The 18,574-nt window shown below is 34.8% G+C and overlaps 1 protein-coding gene across 7 annotated transcripts in view; it reads left to right on the top strand.

The window, feature by feature from the left end:
• Positions 1–18,574, top strand: part of LOC114030082 (signal-induced proliferation-associated 1-like protein 1) — a 375,977-nt gene that overhangs the window by 61,823 nt on the left and 295,580 nt on the right. For all 7 annotated transcript variants that reach the window (XM_027844744.1, XM_027844745.1, XM_027844746.1 and 4 more), the window contains one exon: positions 6,868–6,935. The gene's annotated coding sequence lies outside the window, so the exon portion shown is untranslated. The remainder of the gene's footprint in view (positions 1–6,867; positions 6,936–18,574) is intronic.

The raw sequence follows: 18,574 nt of genomic DNA, 5'->3' as shown, positions 1-18,574 counted from the left end.
TGTATCTAGTAATTCAACACTGTCAGTCATTTTTGTTTCTGTTGATTATTTGTGCTTAACTTTTTCTGATGAATTATGGGGAGGAGGAAAGGGAGGACGAGGGAAGAATAACTTTGAGGCACTGTGAACCACTGTTTTTATATTTGTATTGACAGTAACTGACTTTAATGGTAACATAATTTAAAATATTTGCTAGTCTTCTTTTTTGGGAAGTCTCCATGTATGAGGATTATCCCTATCCTTTGATGTCTAATAGATTTATTTCACTGTTTTAACTTGTTTAACTTGGGTTTATTTTTCCACAAAACTATATTAATTTTTATCCTGAATTCAGTTTCTTGGTATTTGTCTAAATGACTTTTTGATACATTTTATTGTTTCTTCTGGGCAAGTTAGTGCTTCTCAATTTCTTCTAAATGCTCTGCATTCTGACTTCAGTCCTCACCATCCAGTGGAAACTACTTATTTGCTAGATAGTGCTTTTTTTGAAATTTTTTAAAAAAGGTTAACTGTCTTTTTAATATGGTCAGAAAGCATCATTTTCCCTGGCTTGGTTATAAGTTAAGCTAGTTTCAGACCCTCATTTTGAATTTTTCTTTCTTTCTTTTTTTTTTTTCTCTGTGCCTTCTGGAAAACTCTTCTTTTAGTTATTATTTCATTGTAGCTTTTACATAAGTCTCTAATCTAGGTTTAGACTTACTCTATTGGGAAGACTGGCCTGCATGAAAAAGAAAAGATTGGAAAGGGAAAATGATTATTTTATCTTCCATATTTCAAATTAAATCTCCAATTTAAAATTTCCCCCTTTCCTCAAATAAATGTGGGCTCCATTTTGCAAATAGGTTCTGAAAAGACAGTTTTAGAGGCACAAAATCATAAACATTCATTCAGAAATCTCCAGGCCTAAAAATTTTAAAAGAAGTCTTACATAGTTGCTTTTAATGTCTTTACAAAATCTGGAGCCATGCCCTATCCCCCATTCCTTTTGAAATAGTTAGAATGCAATTATTCCAGATGTTTGAGAATATAAAACACATACTAGCAGCATCATTTTGCTTCTTTTTCCTCATAGAAAGACTTTGTAATAGGGAAAGCCAGCTTCTCAGTTTTCAGCAGTTTTCTTTATCAAAAGAGTTCATACTCAAGTAGGCTATAAAGGAAAATTCTTGCATGTGTTTATCTAGGTTTCTGGTTAGAAACATGCTACAAAGAAACTTTAGTCTTCTCTGCTGGCATTCTCATTAATGGAAAGTATTCTTGAAATAGGACTACCGTAATTTCACAGTATAAATCAGCTTGTATGTATTCCATTGTATTTAGGGAGCTTATGGAATTTCTTGCATGGCAGATAGGTGGTGCAGTGGAGAAAGCCAAGGATTTGAGTCTTGCCTCAGGCGTGTATTAGTTGTATGACCCTGGGCAAGTCACTTCACCTCTCTGGGCCTCAGTTCCCTCATCTGTAAAATAGGGATAATTTACACCTAATTCACAGAGTTGTGAGAATCAAATGAGTTGTTATGTAAAGTGTTTTGCAAACCTTAAAAGTACTATGTAAGTGCTAGCTGTTATTATTATTCTCAGTAATAGTTGTCATGCTAGCTATTATTGGGTTTGGCAAAGATGGTGAAGACAAAACTAATTCAAATTTTTCCCTAGGGACAAGCTCTTTGTAATTTCTTATTGCAAATGCTTAAAAGATCCCTTGCTGTTAAGTCTGCAAAGGAGAATCCTTATATACTCATCCATGGACTGGAAACCCTAATTCCTAGAAACATCTATACCATATGTACTTATTTGCTTAATATACCTTAAACAGAAAAGATTTTTAACGGTCATTTTTATACATTAGGAAGCAGAGTTTAAAAATGGGTGTAGTTTGAGTTAATGTTCTTTGTGAAAGTATAAAAGATTTTAGGATTTTATCCCATTTTAAAAAAGACATTGATATTTCAATGTAGTAGTGATCTTATCAATGTGAATGCCTTTCCTGTTACCCAAACTGCATCTAATGTATCTTCTCATCCTTGGACACTCCTGTTCAAATCCTTCCATAAAAGCTACTTGGGGTCTACCTAACATACTGGAGGTCTTCTTTTAATTTATTAACAGTAATGGTAGCAATATTCATAGCAGCTAGCATTTATATAGATTTTTAAAGTTTACAAAGTTCTTTACATTATTTTATCCTCACAACAACTGTGGGAGGAAGGTGCCATTATTATCTCCATTTTATAGATGAGGAAACTGAGGTAGATAGAAATTAAATGGCTTGTCCAAGGTTATACAGCTAACAGGTGTCTCAGGACAGATTTGAACTAAGATTTTGCTGACTTGAAGTCCAGTGCTGTCTTTGCTGCCTAATATTAACCCAGTATTAGTAACTGTCCTGTTGTTATCCTTTCCCCAGATATGGTTAGTCTGCCTCTTTTTACAATGGCATGCCAAGTGAATGATATTTTTTTATACCACCTCTTATATATAACTCCTTATACATAGTTAATCATTAGTAATTTACCAAAACTCCTTATACTCACTAGCCACCTCTTCACTGTCCACTGTCATACATAATTTTTATTCTTTGAAATAGTAGGGGCAACTAGATGGCACACTGGATAGAGCACTGGCCCTGGATTCAGGAAGACCTAAGTTCAAATCTGGCCTCAGACATTTGACACTTACTAGCTGTGTGACCCTGGGCAAGTCACTTCACCCCATTGCCTCACCAAAAAAAAAAAAAAAAAATCTCTAAAGAAATAGTAGTAGTCTGTGATTTGTGGCCATGTAGCATCCCGGGGAAAAGATGGTGTTTAAAAGATGGATGAAGGAAGTTAATAGAAAACAAAATGTCTGTGGGGTGCAGAGAAGGAAGCAAATAGTCACAAATTACCATAATCTACTTGGAAAAAAGGATTAAAAAAAACCTATAGTTTGGACCACAGATTCCCAAACTTATTTGGCTTACTGCCGCCTTTTCAAAAAAAAAAAATTACTTAGTGCCTACCTGGAAATCTACTTTTTTTAACTGTTTAGCAGTTTTTTTTTTTTTTTTGGAAATTTGTGTTATTTTTTTAAAAAAATATATAAATTGAAAAAATGCATCTTAAATTGAACAAATTATTATAAATTTGTGTTTTTTTCCTGCATTGAAATTTTGATGATACAATATTGCATCACGTAACTGCATAGTATCATATTGTAAACAAATCATTTCTTGCACGTATTCCTGTTGATACATGCTGTACTTCCCAACGAGCAACACGCCTACCAACACTTGCTTGTTAAGACCTGTCAGTGGACTTGACCACTGATTGGTTATAACTTGCATTTTGTGTATTTATTTGGAAAATAATGTGATCATTATGACTTTAACTCTGTTACACAATAGATGAAACATGTATGAATGGTTTTTCAAATTTTTCTTCTTTTCTTTCCTTATCCTTCCACCACCCACTTATTTTTATTTAACACCCCCAATTGCACCTGAGGCTGTTACTGCACCCCCTTAATCATTCCAGTATCCTTCAGGGGTTGGCGTTGCCCATTTTGGGAACTTCTGGATGATAGGAATTTTTTACCCATTTGGTTTTTTCTCTGTGGATTATGAGACTCAACTCTTGAGTAATTTAGGATCTCATTTAGCGGGCATCTGAGGCTTGTTGCAGTCAGTCATCAGAGTGCCATCCACAAACAAGGAATGTCTGAGTGATCTTATTTTTTAAATTATCATTTTTCTAATTATTAGTGATTTGGAGCGTATGATTGTTGATAGTTTGAATATTTTTCCTTTAAAAAGTGCCTGTTTATATCCTTTGACCATTTATCTATTGGGGAATGGCTCCTAGTCTTATAAATTTGAATCCATTCCTTGTATCTTGAAAATAAGATGTTTGTCAGGGAAACTTGTAGCAAAGATTTTTCCAAGTTACTGATTTTCCTTTTATATATTAGATTTATTTGTGCAAGATATTTTAAAGTTTTTATTAATTAAAGTAGTCCATTTTATCTTGTGTGATCTTCTCTATCATTTATTTAATCATGTATAAATTAATTTCCTTGTTGCTCCTTAGATTTGTTTATGATGTGACCTTTTTCCGGTAACCATTTGGAGCTTAACTTGGTGTATGGTGTAAAGTGTTGGCCTAAACTCAATTTCTGTCAGACTGCTGTCCAATTTCTCCAGAATTTTTTTTTAATCAAATAGTGAATCCATCCCCCAATAACTGGAGTCTTTGAGTTTACCCAAAACTAAGATGCTATGTTTGTTTCTGTGTGTTGTGAACACAGTTTGTTTCACTAATCAACTTCTCTTTTTTAAAAAAATGAGACCAGTCATTTTAATGATTGCTGCTTTGTAGTACACTTTGAAATCTGGTGCTGATTAATAGACCTCCTTCCTTTCTACTTTTAAAATTATTATCCTTTACTTTCTTGATCAAATTTTGTTCTTCCACATTAATTTTATTATTTTTTTCTAACTATGAAATTTTTTTGGGGGGGGCAGGGAGTTTACTACATCCCTGAATGGCTAATTTAGGTATTATTGTCATTTTTATTATATTGGCTCGACCTATCCAGGAGCAATTAATGTTTGATTGTAAAGAGTGTTTTATAGTTATATAATCTCTTGAGTAAATTTTGGAAGATATACTCCCAAGTATTTTATAGTTTCTATATAATTTTGAATGGAATTTCTCTTTCTTGCTCTTCTTGCATGGTTTTGTTGATTTTATGTATAGGAATCTTGATGATTTATGTGAAATTATTTTATATCCAACAACTTTTTGGAAGTTATAATCACAATTTTTAATTAACTCTCTAGGGTTATCTTAAATTCCCTGTCATGAAATCCATAAGAAGTGATAATTTTGTTTTTTCTTTCTGCTTGTTCTCTTAATTTCTTTTTTCTTGTCTTTTGCTGTGGCTGGTAATTCAGGCACTATGTTAAATAATGATAATAGTAATAGGTATCTGTGTTTACCTCTGATCTTAGTGAAAAAGGCTTCTAACTTTTCCCTATTACTTATGTTTGCTTTTAAATTTAGATAAATACTCATTATTCTGTTACGTAAAATTTCATGTATTCCTGTGATTTCTGGAGAAATATTTCTGATTCCCAATCATTCTTAAGATTTCTAATAGAAACGAATGTTGAATTTTGTCAAAATCCTTTTAGCATCTATTGATAGACTCATGTGGATAATTTATTGTATTTATAGTATTATGTTGAACCAACTTTGTATTTCTGGTATAAGCCCAACTTGGTCATAGTGTATAATCTTTCTCGTATGTTGTTTTAGCCTGCTTCCTAATATTTTATTTAACATTTTTGCAACAGTGTTCATTAGGAAGTCTGTAGAGTACTTTGCTTCGCCTCTCCCTGATTTATGTATCAAAACTATTATAGAGAGAGGTTTAAAGGTGCCTTCTTTTCATGTTGATAACAGTTTATATTTTATTGGAATTAATTATTCTTTTTAATGTTTGATAGAATTCACTTGTAAATCCATCTGGTCCTAGAGATTTTTCCTTGAGAATTCATTTGTGACTTGTTTGATTTCTTTTTCTGATAATAGGTTATTTAATAACCTATTTCTTTTATTAATTTTGGTGTTTTATATTTTTGTAAGTATTCTATTTTCCCTAAGTTATCAATTTTGTTAGCATTAAATTGAGTAGATTGGTTTGTAATAATTTCTTTTAGTTTCCCTTTACTTATTTTAAGTTTTACTTTTTTACCATTGATATAAACAATGTTTTTCTTTTTTAAAAAATAATTCTCTTTGATTAATTAAAAAATCCTAATTTTATTTATTAATTCATTCATCTTTTTGCTTTCAGTTTTATTAATCTCTTCAGAATTTCTGCTTTGTTATTTAGTTGAGGATTTTTTATTCAGATTTTTAAAAAATTCATGCTCAGCTCATTGATTTATTCTTATTGATGAAAGCATTTAGAGATATAAAATTTTCTCTTTGGCTTTTATTACTTTGGCTGCAGCCCATCTAAGGTTTGGTATGTTTCTCCTTATTGTCATTTTCTCTGAAATTTTCTTTTCTTTCTTAAATTTCTTCTTTGACTCACAAGTTCTCTATAATTATGTTATTTAGTCTACAATTACTTTCAATTTTTTCTTTATGGGTCCTTTATTAAATATAATTTTTATTGTGTAATCACAAAATTGAGTGTTTAGTATTTCTAAATTTCTATATATGTTATCTCCCCCTATTAGAATGAAAGCCTACTTGAGGGCAAAGGCTAGCTTCATTTTTGAATTTGTACTCCTAGCATTTAGCACAGTGCATGCCACACAAGTGCTTAATAAATGCTTTTTCTTACATACAGTTGAAAAGGGAAAATATTTAGAAATGACAATAATATAAAAATAGAATCGGAGAGAAATAGACAATAAAACTATAATAGTGGAGGACCTCAGTGTAACATTTTCAGACCAAGATGAAGCTAACCAAAGTATGAACAAGGAAGATATTAAGAATCTGTGTAGAACATTAGAAAATTAGAATTGCTTTATAGTGATTACTAAATGGTAATGGAAGGGAATAACATACTCTTAGCTGTGCAAAAACTTAACTTTGCAAAAACTGATCATGTATTGTAACATCAGGGAACTCAGTTCACTCTTTGTTATTAATCAGAATGACTATTGGGAGTTATGACCCTAAATGATACTGCGTTGCACTTAAAGGGCTTGAAAATTAAACTCTGATTTTAAGCTATTAAAGGAAAATACATTGTTCTGCCACTGTTTAACTTGAAGTAATTATTTTTAACTGTAACTTTCTTACCAGTTGGAATTGTAATGTATCAGCAAAATTATATAAAATTTAAATATTATCTTATTTTACTTAGGTTTCAAGAAAATATTTCAAGTTGGACCCAATAGGAAGAACTGCTCTATGTCTGTGAGTTGAGAAAAGGTGGGTTCAGTGATTTATTATATATTGATGTTTTGTCACATATTTTACATGTACTTTGAGCCAATGAAGATCTGTTATCTCCAGTCAGTTTGTGGTTAGATTTGACTCATTCAGTTTTTAGATTATTCAAGCCATTTCTGTCTTCTTCCCTTTTTACTTTACCTATTTGTTTTATTATTGTTAGGGAACGAGAAAGAAACTCAAATAAATGATTTTTATGCAAATTTAACAGTGTCTTTACTACACTGAAATGTTTGAATATTTTTGTATGTCATGTAGTTAATGTAGAAAAATCTTTCCTGGTAGTAAGTTCTGACTAGTCCTTAGAGAATGTGCTTTTTTTCTAAGATAGTTTATAGATTTGGAAATTCTGCATTAAGTTCAGTTCATCTCGTTTATTTTGTCTTAAAACTAATGTCTATCCTGAGATCATAACAAGTTTATATATGAGAGCCACTATTTTCCTAAAAAATTATTAGAAACTTCTCATTTTGCAAGGTTTGTATTTTGTTGAAAAACATAAATAACTTTTAATGTAGAGATAGGCAAAAATTTTTTAAAAAATGTAATCCAAATTTTTTTTCATTAACAAAACTTATTTTCTCCCCAGCTTTCCCTCACCCCATCTGCCACGTTTCTATGGGAATGAGGGAAGGGAGGAACTCTTGTAACACAATTATGTAGAGTCAAACAAACAAATTTCCACATTGGCTCTGTCCGGAAATATGTCTCATGCTGTACCTAACTCTCTGTTAGGAGGTGGGTAGCATGCTCATCAGTGGTCCTCTGGAATTGTGGTTGGTCCTTCCATTGATCACAGTTTTTAAATTTTTCAAAGTTGGCTTTACAATATTGTTATTGATAAGTTGTTCTCTTAGTGCCATTCACTTCACTTGGTATCAGTTCATATAAATCTTTTTCTGGACTTTCTGAAATCAGTGCTTTCTTCATTTCTAATTCCATAATAATGTTCAGTTAAATTCAAATACAATAATTGGTCCAGCCATTCCCCAGTTGAAAGGGACTCAGTTTCCTATTTTTTACCACTCCAAAAAAGAGCTGCTTTAAGTATTTTTGGTCTTTTTCCTCTTTTTTTTTTTTTTAACTCTTTGGGGTATAGGCCTAGAAGTGGTCAAAGATTATGTACAGTTTAGTAATGAAAAGGTTTTTTTCTTAATTCAGAAAAATAAAATGGTTTGTTGCTATGGGTTTGGGGTGAGAGGGGAGGGGATGTGGTTGCTGTTTTTATTTTCTCTTTAATGTTACTCTGAAAGAACCTGGTCCTTCACATTCAATGTTTTCTGTTTATATATGTGTTAGAAGTGAAAGAAAGCTCTCAAAATAGCTGTGCTGGAATTGGTCCATTCCCTGAAGCAGAATCAAATTTATCTTAGGCCTTTGTGTAGGTTTAGGACTTGGCCAAAGAGTGAACTGATTGGATTGTTGTTTGAGAGTAGCTATTTTCAGCCTTTCTTCATATTTCTTATGAGAATTCTGGGAATAGGAATTGTAAAATGAATTTTTATTAAGTTTTGTTGTTTTTTCCTCCTTGACATTAGGATTCATTTCCTGATGGTTTTTTCTTGCCTTTTTACTGGTATCATTCTTCTGTGCTAGAGGTAGAAACCTAGGAAAAGTTTTGGATAAGTGTAAATTAAGTGAGTTAAAGAGATATTTTGAGTTAATAGAAAAGCTCAAAATGTTTAGGATTTAGCATCTTTGAAATTTTATAGACTATTTTAGCATGAAGTGAACAGGCCTCACTAGGCCAATAGTGCCTAGTGACTGTTGATGTTATTTGTAAGGCAAAGATTAGTAGTACATGTACTTACTGGTCTCCTTTTTTTATCTGAAGCTTTAGAGGTTTTAGATTTTAGAGCAGAGGTTCTTAACCTTTTGTGTGTCATAGACATCTTTTGAAGTTTTATTTGCCTTTGAATCTCCTCCCTTCCAAACATAATGCTCTGCTTACAAGTTGATTTATTAAATATTTGTTGAATTTAAACTCTAATGTGTCCCTTAGAGCACATATCTCTCCCATTGTATTGGTAGAATGTTGGCTTTCCTTCCTGATCAGGGCTTCTTTTGTGATTATCGCCTTGTTGAAAAGTTGAGATTTCAGGTGTTGATAGTGGGACAAGTATTTGTTCAGATTTCCTTGAAGACTATAGTTTTATTGTGGGAATTGATTTGACCACTACACCAGCAAGTGTACTTTGGCATTTAATAAATGCTGGGCACTGAAATTAGGAGTCAATTTTATATATATATATATATATATATATATATATATATATATATATATATGCCTGTTGCATGCTAGGTGCTGTATAATCAGTCAGTAAACATTTATTAAGCACTATGTCCTATACACTGTACTAAGTGTTGGGTCTACAAAAAGAGGAAAAAGACAAAAAAGAAAGAGGGCTCCTGCTCTCAAGGAACATACAGTCTGATGGAGGAGACAACATGCAAACAATACAAAGCAAGCTATATACAGGATAAATCGGAGATAATTAAATGAGGGAAGACATTAAAATTAAGAGGGCTGGGGAAAGCTTCCTGCAGAAGATTGGAGTTTTAGTCAGTACTTAAACAGTCACAGAGGACAGTAGTCAGAGCGGAGGGGAAGAATGTTTCAGGCATGGGGGATAGCCAGAGAAAATGCTGGGTGCTGGGAGCTGAGAGAGGGAGAGAGGGTCTTGTCTGAGATTTAGCTAAGATCAAGTCTTTGCTTTCAGAGAGCTTACAGTTGGTTAGGAGGGAGTGAACATATATGGGTAACTAGCACCAAATCACACATAATAGTACATTTGGACTATCTGGAAGATTTTTTTTTTTAGTTCATCCTTCATTGAGAGTTGAAGTGAAAAAATAAATTGATAAGGCCTTTGTCCATTACGAGGCTCTATCATGTTAAATCAGTCTGTGAAACATGTTGATGATGCTCTACCTTCCTAGCCTATTCCTCCAATTCCTCCAGTAGCTACCCAATTTTTCTCCCCTTTGACCCTTGTCCTCTACAATGGATAAACTTGAGCAAAACAACTGTAGTAAAGCAAATAAGCTTTGAAATACTGCTCCTCCCACCCCTTTTGGAAAACATCCTACTTAGTAAGTGACTTGTTAAAAAAAAAACTCTATTGTTTCAATTATTCTGTGTTTATCCCAAGTAGTGTTGTCTATTCCAAAATATAAACATTTAGAGCAGGAAGCATGCCTTTTAAAAGTTAACTCTTATGTAACCTTCCTAAGTAACCTAGTATAGTACACAGATGGGTGAATAATAAATATTGTTTTATGAGCACCAGTTAAAACAACTGATTTTTATGATTTTTGAATTCTTTCCCTTCAAATACTATGAATAAAAAAAAAAAAACCACTACTCTCTCAACTCTTCCTTTCAGTTTCTATGAGTTTGCTTTCATTTTTTCATTGGCTTTCTAGTGGTTTTTATTTTTAATCATAGACAGTTGAATGAGGTTGAAGACTACTTAATAAAACTGATTTCATTAGTCTATTAGCCCTACCACTGCAAGGTAGGGGGCGGAGGCAAAGTATTTTTAAGGCAGCCTTTTTTTGCTTTTCACTTCTAGTGAAGTATCAAACAGTTGTTATCTTTATTTAAAAAAGAAAGAAGAAAAAATGTGGTGGTATATACTATACACAGACAGACACACACACAGAAACAAGTGATTAGCAGACATAATACTGAGCTTTACTTTAGCCTTTCTGCTGATTGGACATCAGTTGTCACTGAAGAGTAGGCTTTAAAATGTAAAACAAGATAAATAATTCCTAAATAAAGAAGTCCACCGTGAGTCTGAGTAGCAAATAAATCAAGAATGTTTGCGTTTGGTTTTCATTTGGATTCTGTCTGGCATAAACTGAACTTCACTAACTATACTTTTGTATAGTGGAAATAGCACCGAGTTTAAGGGGAAAAGGGACATGAGTTTGAAACTTAACTCCGCTACTTATTACCTGTATGATTTTGAGCAAGTTGTCTGATCACTTTGGTACTAGTTTTCTTGTCTATAAAATTAAGGGGTTGAGTTAGGTGGCCTTTAAAGTTATATCCAGCTCTAAAAATGCATGATTTTATGATACTTCAAAGAGGAAATTAAATAAAAACAACTTTTAAGATAAATGTTCTATTAAACTTTTTTGATTCCCTAAATGCATAGATAATGTTATAAAAATCACAGTACAAAGTACTAGAAATGCTTGACTGTAGCAGAAGGATGGTTGCTTCAGCAAGCTCAGTGCTTGACACATAGTAAATGGTTAATAAATGTTAATTGATTGACTAATAAATGCTTGTTGAGTGATTATTTTCTGTCAGACAGTATGTATGTAACAAACACATACAGAATAAATAAGATAATTTGGTGGGATGAAGCACTTGGCAAGGAAGGGGGCAGTTATTGGATAAAATCTTATGTTAGGAGGTGGTATTTGAGCAGTATGTAAAGGAAATTCTGGATTCCCGAGGCAGAAGTGAGGAGGAAGTACATGTTCCAGAAACAGGAGACAACCCAAGATGGAATGCCACGTGTGAGAAACAGCAAGAGAGGCAGTTTGGCTTATGGAGTGTGTGATGGGGAAAAGTGTTTGCTAATCAGAGAAAGACAAATCGGAGCCAAAGAGAGGAGTTTGTGTTTCATGGTAAAAGTCGGAGTAATGGGAGCATGACAATCAGACATGGACTTGAAGGAAATCACTTTGGCAACTGTGTGGGGAATAGATTAGAGAAAGAAGAAGGTGGCCCTGGAAGTGGTCATGTGGCCAGGTAGCATTCTGACTCCTTGTGGCCCATGGCATCAAATTCGTGAAGGAAAGAACAGCATTAGAGAGGGTGGTCATGAAAGAGCTGTTCAGAGAAAAACACGATTCTCTGAATGCCCGAAGATGGAAAAAGGGACAGGAGAAGTCCTTGGGTGAAGGAATTTTATGGTGGTGGGCTTCGTCTAGAACAATGGAAGTGGGGTGGCCTAAGCAGAATTAAGCCCTGAGAAAGGGTTGGACTGGGCATGAGGTTCATAATTCAAGAAGAGCTGTCAATTAACAAGCATTTATTATTAAACACTTATTATTAATCGGGAATCCTGAGCACCTAGCAGGATTACACATAAATGAACAAAATAAAGATACAAAGACAGAAGTGAAATGGTCACTGCTAAAAATTATATATATGTATATATATACATAAACACATATATATGTATAAAATAAATACAGAGTGATTTTGAGAGGGACACACAGAGTTAGTAGTAATAAGGTAGAACAAAGGTATCCAACTCATGGCTCCCAACACTCCCAGTTCTTGCTGCCACCAGATTAAATTTAATTGACAAATGTTTAACAAAATGAATAAAAATACAAGAAAATATGAGTAGTGTTAATTTTGCTTTTCTAAGTCAGTATGTGGCTAGCAGGCATCCATTTTTATTTGAGTTCAGCACTCCTGAAGTAGAGAATTCCAAGCATGGGAGATGGTCATTACAAAAGCTTGGAGTGTCATAAGCATGAGATGATAGCAAGTAAGCCAGTATAACTGGATTGCAGAGTGGGTGGAGGAAAGTAATGTATTAGAAGATTGACAGGGTAGGAATGGGCCAGGTGTGAGGAGTTTTAAATGCCACACAGAGGTGTTTATTCTAGAGGTATAAAACTATTAGAGCTTGACTGTGGGGGTGGCAGGGAAAGGGAGCTAGATGGTGTGAGAAATGAAAGAGTTAAGTTTCCACATAAGTGCATAAGAAATCAGCACAGACAGGCTAACTTCTCTTTGCGGGGGGGCAGTGACATCACAATTATAGGCACATAATGTATGTTAAGGGTGGGGCATATAAGGAAGATTGTAACCCAGAAGGATTAGGACCAATCCTGATCCAGAAGGGAGGAGTTAGGCAATTACTAACAGTAAAGCTTGCTCTGGCTTCTTTTCTGGGGCACTCTCCCCTTCAAAGGAGGTGTGCCCGCTTCTCGTGAGAATCAAAAGGATGCACTTTTTTTTTTAGTCAGGCAGGCTTTTAGTTTAAAAAAAATCAGTGTAGAGGGGAGGCATTAATGGGGTGAGGCTTGAGGTAGGGTGACTAAAGAGGAGGCTGTTGTAATAGTCCTGGCTACTGGTGATAAGGACCTGAACGAGGGTGGTGATTGTGTAAATGGAGAGAATAGGATGTTTTAGATGTTTTGGAGATAGAAATGACAAGGTTTAGTGACTGATTTGAATAGGTAGGATGAGTGAGATTGAAGAGTCGAGCATGACACCAAGGCTTTTTTCAATCGTAGGTGACTGAGAGAATGATCATGTCCTTTATAGTGCTAGAGATTTTAGGAAGAAGGATAGGTGTGAGGGAAAGATGAGTTTTGTTTTGGACATGGGCTACAGGCTATGCTGTTTGAAATGTCTAGGAGGCAGCTGGCAATATGGGACTTGGAACTAAGGGGAATGCATAGATTTGGGAGTCATCTTCATAGAAAGGATAATTAAACTTATAGGAATTGATGAGGTTGCTGAATGAGACTGTGTAGAGAAAAAAGAAGAGTGTTTAGGACAGTCTTGGGCAACAATCAGTGAAAAGACACTTATGGGTCTAGAACACAAAACATTTCTACTCTCTGATGTGATCTTGTTTTTTGGGACTAGACCAGTAAGTTTAGCTCTTCTTATAAAGGTGAAAAATAATGACAAAGACTGAAGAAAGGAGAGGAACCTTTGGAGGTGGGGGCCAACCTCCTCCTCCTCCTACTGGGGTTACTGTATTTCTTTGTTCCTGTCTCAGTCTTAACTTTCTGTGGTATACCTTCTGACTTTGGAAAGCAGTGGATTAGAGCAAGTTGGTAAATATGGAAATTAGTACAAACGGTTGGCATTGAGAGATGTAAGATCTTGTTGCTCCTGGAGGTGCTCCAAATACCTCCAATGAGGGAATACTCAAAAAATTGCTCCTGTTGTTAAAGGTGATAATCTACCAGTTATTTGCTTGATGAGCCTTCTTCCAGCAGCAGATTTCCTAGGGATGAATAAAAAGGAGGAAAAATTAAGAGGTTCTTCTTCAACTTGTGTTTTATAGAAAGGAAAGAAAGTAAAAAGGTATCATCAATTTGTCAGATGAAACTCTTTTAAAGGATTTACTTTTGGCCCTTTAATGACCTTAGAATAACATTTTCATCTTTTGTTCCATCTAGCATTTGAAAGTAATCCAGAAAGGAAAAAGCAAATCAAGATTTCATTGTAACTGGGGCAGCTAGGTGGTACAGTGGATAGAGTACTGGCCCTGTAGTCAGGAGGATCTGAGTTAAAATTTGGCCTCAGACACTTGACTCTGTGTGACCCTGGGAGCTCACTTAACCTTGATTGCCTCCCGCAAAAAAAAAAAAAAAAGATTTCATTGTAACATCACCTCTTCCCTTCACAAAAGGAGGTGTGCATGTGAATTTTTGTTGTTGGCTTCATCCTCAATTGGATAAAATATTTTTTAAATAGATAAAATAATTTTTAAAGGTTATATCCATATTTGGAAAATAATGCATAATTTATAATGCATTTTATTTCAGTATCCTTTTACTTCATTAACCTCTTTAATAGCTTCAGGAAGTCTTAAATTGAAAGCTGTTTCCTTAGCACATTTTTCCCCCCTGGCTTTTTTTTTCTGCTTCTGGGGATAAATATTCATTGTGGTGTTATCAAGAAAATAAATTACTTGTGTTGAAAATAATATTGAAAATATTGTGGATTTGGCTAATCCTCCTGTATATAAAAACAGATATGTAAACTTAATTATTGATCTTAAGGCTTCTTAATTGTTTTACTGTTTGATGAAAAACTCATCTAGAGAATTCTATTCCTACTTTAAACATTCTTAGTCTAGTTAGAGTTGGGTGTGTGTGTGTGTGTGTGTATGTGTGTGTGTGTGTATGTGTAAGTCAGACACTTCAAGTTTAGCAACTTTGGGATCAGATAAGTTATCAATCATTTTACAATAGGTTTCCATGTAAATTGAATTGTGAGATAATTGCAGGGTAGTCTAGGATTTGGACTGCTTTACCGTAAGCATACATGTAAATAGGACAATGAGGTCAATTTTTATTGTTTATTTTTTTTAATTTTTAAAAATTATTTTATTTTTAGTTTTCAGCAATCACTTCCATAAGTTTTTGAGTTTTAAATTTTCTCCGCCTCCCTCCCCAAGAAGGCATGCAATCTGATATAGGCTCTACATATACATTCCTATTAAACATATTTTTCATATTACACATGTTGTAAAGAAGAATTAGAACCAATGGGAGGAACCACAAGAAAGAAGCAACAAAACAAAACAGAAGAAAAAAAAGAGCAAATTGTATGCTTCGATCTGCATTCAAACTGCACAGTTCTTTCTGTGGATGTGGATAGCATTTTCCATCATGAGACTTTTGGAGATGTCTTAGATCCTTGCATTGCTGAGAAGGGCTAAGTCTATCAAAGTTAGTCATCCCACAATATGGCTGTTATTGTGTGCAATGTTCTCCTGGTTCTGCTCACTTCACTCGGCGTCAGTCCATACAAGTCTTTCTAGGTTTTTCTGAAGTCTGCCTCCTTAATATTTCTTACAGTACGATAGTATTCCATTACATTCATATACCACAACTTGTTTAGCCATTCCCCAATTGATGAGCATCCCTCAATTTCCAATTCTTTGCCACCACAGAAAGTGCTGCTATAAATATTTTTGTACATGTGGGTCATTTTCCCATTTTTATGGTCTCTTTGGGATACAGCCTTAGAAGTGCTATTGCTGGGTCAAAAGGTATGCACATTTTTATAGCCCTTTGGGCATAGTTCCAAATTACTCTCCAAAATGGTTGGATCAGTTCACAACTCCACCAACAATGCATTAGTGTTTCAGTTTTCCCACATCTCCAACATTTATCATTTTTCTGTTTTGTTGTGTTAGCCAATTTGATACCTCAGAGTGCTTTTGATTCGCATTTCTCTAATCAATAGTGATTTAGAGCATTTTTTCATATGACTATAGGTACCTTTAATTTTTGTGTCTAGAAACTGCCTGTTCATATCCTTTGACCATTTTTCAATTGGGGAATGACTTGTATTCTTATAAATTTGACTTAGTTCTCTATATATTTTAGAAGTAAGGCCCTTATCAGAGACACTGGTTGTAAAAATTCCCGGTTTTCTGCTTCCCTCCTAATATTGGTTGCATTGGCTTTATTTGTGCAAAAGCTTTTCAATTTAATGTAATCAAAATTATCCATTTTGCATTTCATAATGTGGGAATCAAGAGAACCAATCAGATTTTATCTTATGAACACTGACTCCATCTTGTGCTGCCACATATGTTCTCCTCCATCTATTGTTTCATATGTACAGGTGGATACAATTAATTAACATCTTTTCATTTTATTGACGACCCCAAGACCAACTCATTCCCCTCCCAACTTGGAAAGTCCTTAAATCTGTCCTCCAACTAGAAATTAGAGTACCTAATTTTGTATCCTGGTTAATTGTTTTTATTATAATTAATTGTTCTTATTTGAATAATTTTTATATAAAAAATCTGCTTCACTCTGTATTCAGGGGTTTTGGAGTGACTGGGGAGTTTACCAACCCATGTATTCTTACTGCCTAGCTAATAAATTACTTTTACTTGGATTGTTTCCTCAGTTATAAATTAGTCTCCACAAATGAAAGGAAGGAAGGAAGGAAAATAGGACGAAAGAAGGAAGGAAGCTAGCATTTGTTAAGTGTTTACTGTAAGCTGGCTCTGTGGCCTAGGGTACAAGTGAAAAATAAAAGTACTTTGTAAAAGTAAAAAGAAAGACAATTCTTGCCCTCTGGGAACTTATATTCAAATGAGGGAAAGATAATACGTAAAAGGGAGTTGAAAGAGGAAATGGAGGAAGATGAAGAGGCATGGTTTTAAATGTAGAAGTCAGGAATACAGCTGAGTGGGAATGAAGGCTGATATGGCCCCTTCCACAAAATGGAAGTCTTAAAAGGAACTCATCAATAGGAAAAGGGGGCCAACCTTGTGGAAGGATATTCCTGATTGAATAATTCAAGAACAGCTGGTTTGATGTTCCTAGCCAATGAGGCCCTGACTACTGATGAAAGTTACATGATGATACACAAGAGACATGAGCAGCAGAGGCATAATTTTGAAGTAACTAAATCAGGAATAGGGCCTGAAGCTATATCCAGTGATGTAGTCTGTAGCCAAGTAAAAGTTGGCACTGTCAGCTTTGGACTTGAACTTGGTAGGACTAAAGCTATGTGGGAACTGAGCTAATCTGTGAATCTAATCTTACCCATCACCCAGAGACCAACATGGTTTAAGGGGAATTATGTATCTGAGGTTTTAGAGAAAATGTTTGTATAGTCTTGGTATATCTTTGAGGCCATATATATATATATATATATATATATATATATATACACACACACACACATATATATATATACACACACACACACACATATATATATATACATATATATATTACATATATATTTATGACCCTTTGCAAAAGTGAATTCCGTGTTAAACAGTTAAATGGAACTGGGATATTAGTTACAAGATCCCCCGAATTGGAGAGAACACAGATGGTGGGGACTTGAGTCAATGGCAAGGCAAGGTAACAAGCCCTTCTTAGGCATATACTGTGTGTCAGGCACTGTGCTAAAGTGCCAGAGATACAAATATAAGCAAAAAGAAAGATATCCCCTGTCCTCAGGAAGTTACTCTGTAATGAGGTAAGACAGCATTTAAAAGGAGGGAGATTTAATGAGGAGGAATTATGTCAAAATCCAGAAAGTCTGAAACAGAGCCAGGAGAGGAATGAAGGTTGGCTAGCCTGGTCCTTGCCTCGAAATGGAGGCCCCAGGTAGAGCTCACCTATGAGGGAAGGCTGACGTGGTGGAGGGATGGTCCAAGTAAGAAGGTGGAGGAGGATGATGGATATTCCACAGCGAGGAGATCCAGGCATTGAGGGAAGTTCCAGGGTGAGATGGCAGCTGAGGCATGGTAATGTTCAAAAATTCAGAAACAGAGTCAGGAGGGGAAAGAGAACTCTAAGAGAGTAAAATGTAACAGGCAACATGTAAACAGTATAGTGTATGTATGTATGCATGCATGCGGAATGATTGATTCTATGTGCTCTTACTGTGAAGATAAATGTTCTGTCTGTCCTTCTGAGCAAGGCCCAGAACATTATGAGGTGGATGCCCTGTGGTGAACTTGGGGAGAACATGGATGAGAGTCACACAGAATGAACAAGCATGAGTGGGTTTTGATTGGCGTCATTGGAGGGAATATCCAGAGCAGTGAGAACAGGGTCATAGGATTATGAATCCAGAGGTGGAAGGAACTTTGGATCCGTTTTAATATTTGAGTAACCAATCTTCCACCCCCTACCTTTTGTAAGGAGGAGGTCATTTTCTGGCCTAGACAATATTAGGGGATGAGATGCCTTCTTGTATTTCTTCTTTGAGGGACCAAGCTTGGTTATTTTAATTTCACAGTTTTCAGTTTTGATTACTTTGTTGTTCTCTTTCCATTGTTGTCGTGTTTATGTGAGGCTGCCTCTTCCTGAGGCATCCAGTTCCAGTTTTTGCACAGCTCTAATTTTTT

Source organism: Vombatus ursinus, unplaced genomic scaffold (genome assembly GCF_900497805.2).
Source record: "Vombatus ursinus unplaced genomic scaffold, bare-nosed wombat genome assembly UNPS02014945.1, whole genome shotgun sequence".
Lineage (NCBI taxonomy): Eukaryota > Metazoa > Chordata > Mammalia > Diprotodontia > Vombatidae > Vombatus > Vombatus ursinus.
Note: the sequence above shows the minus strand (reverse complement) of the source record. Positions and strands in the feature narration are given on the sequence as shown.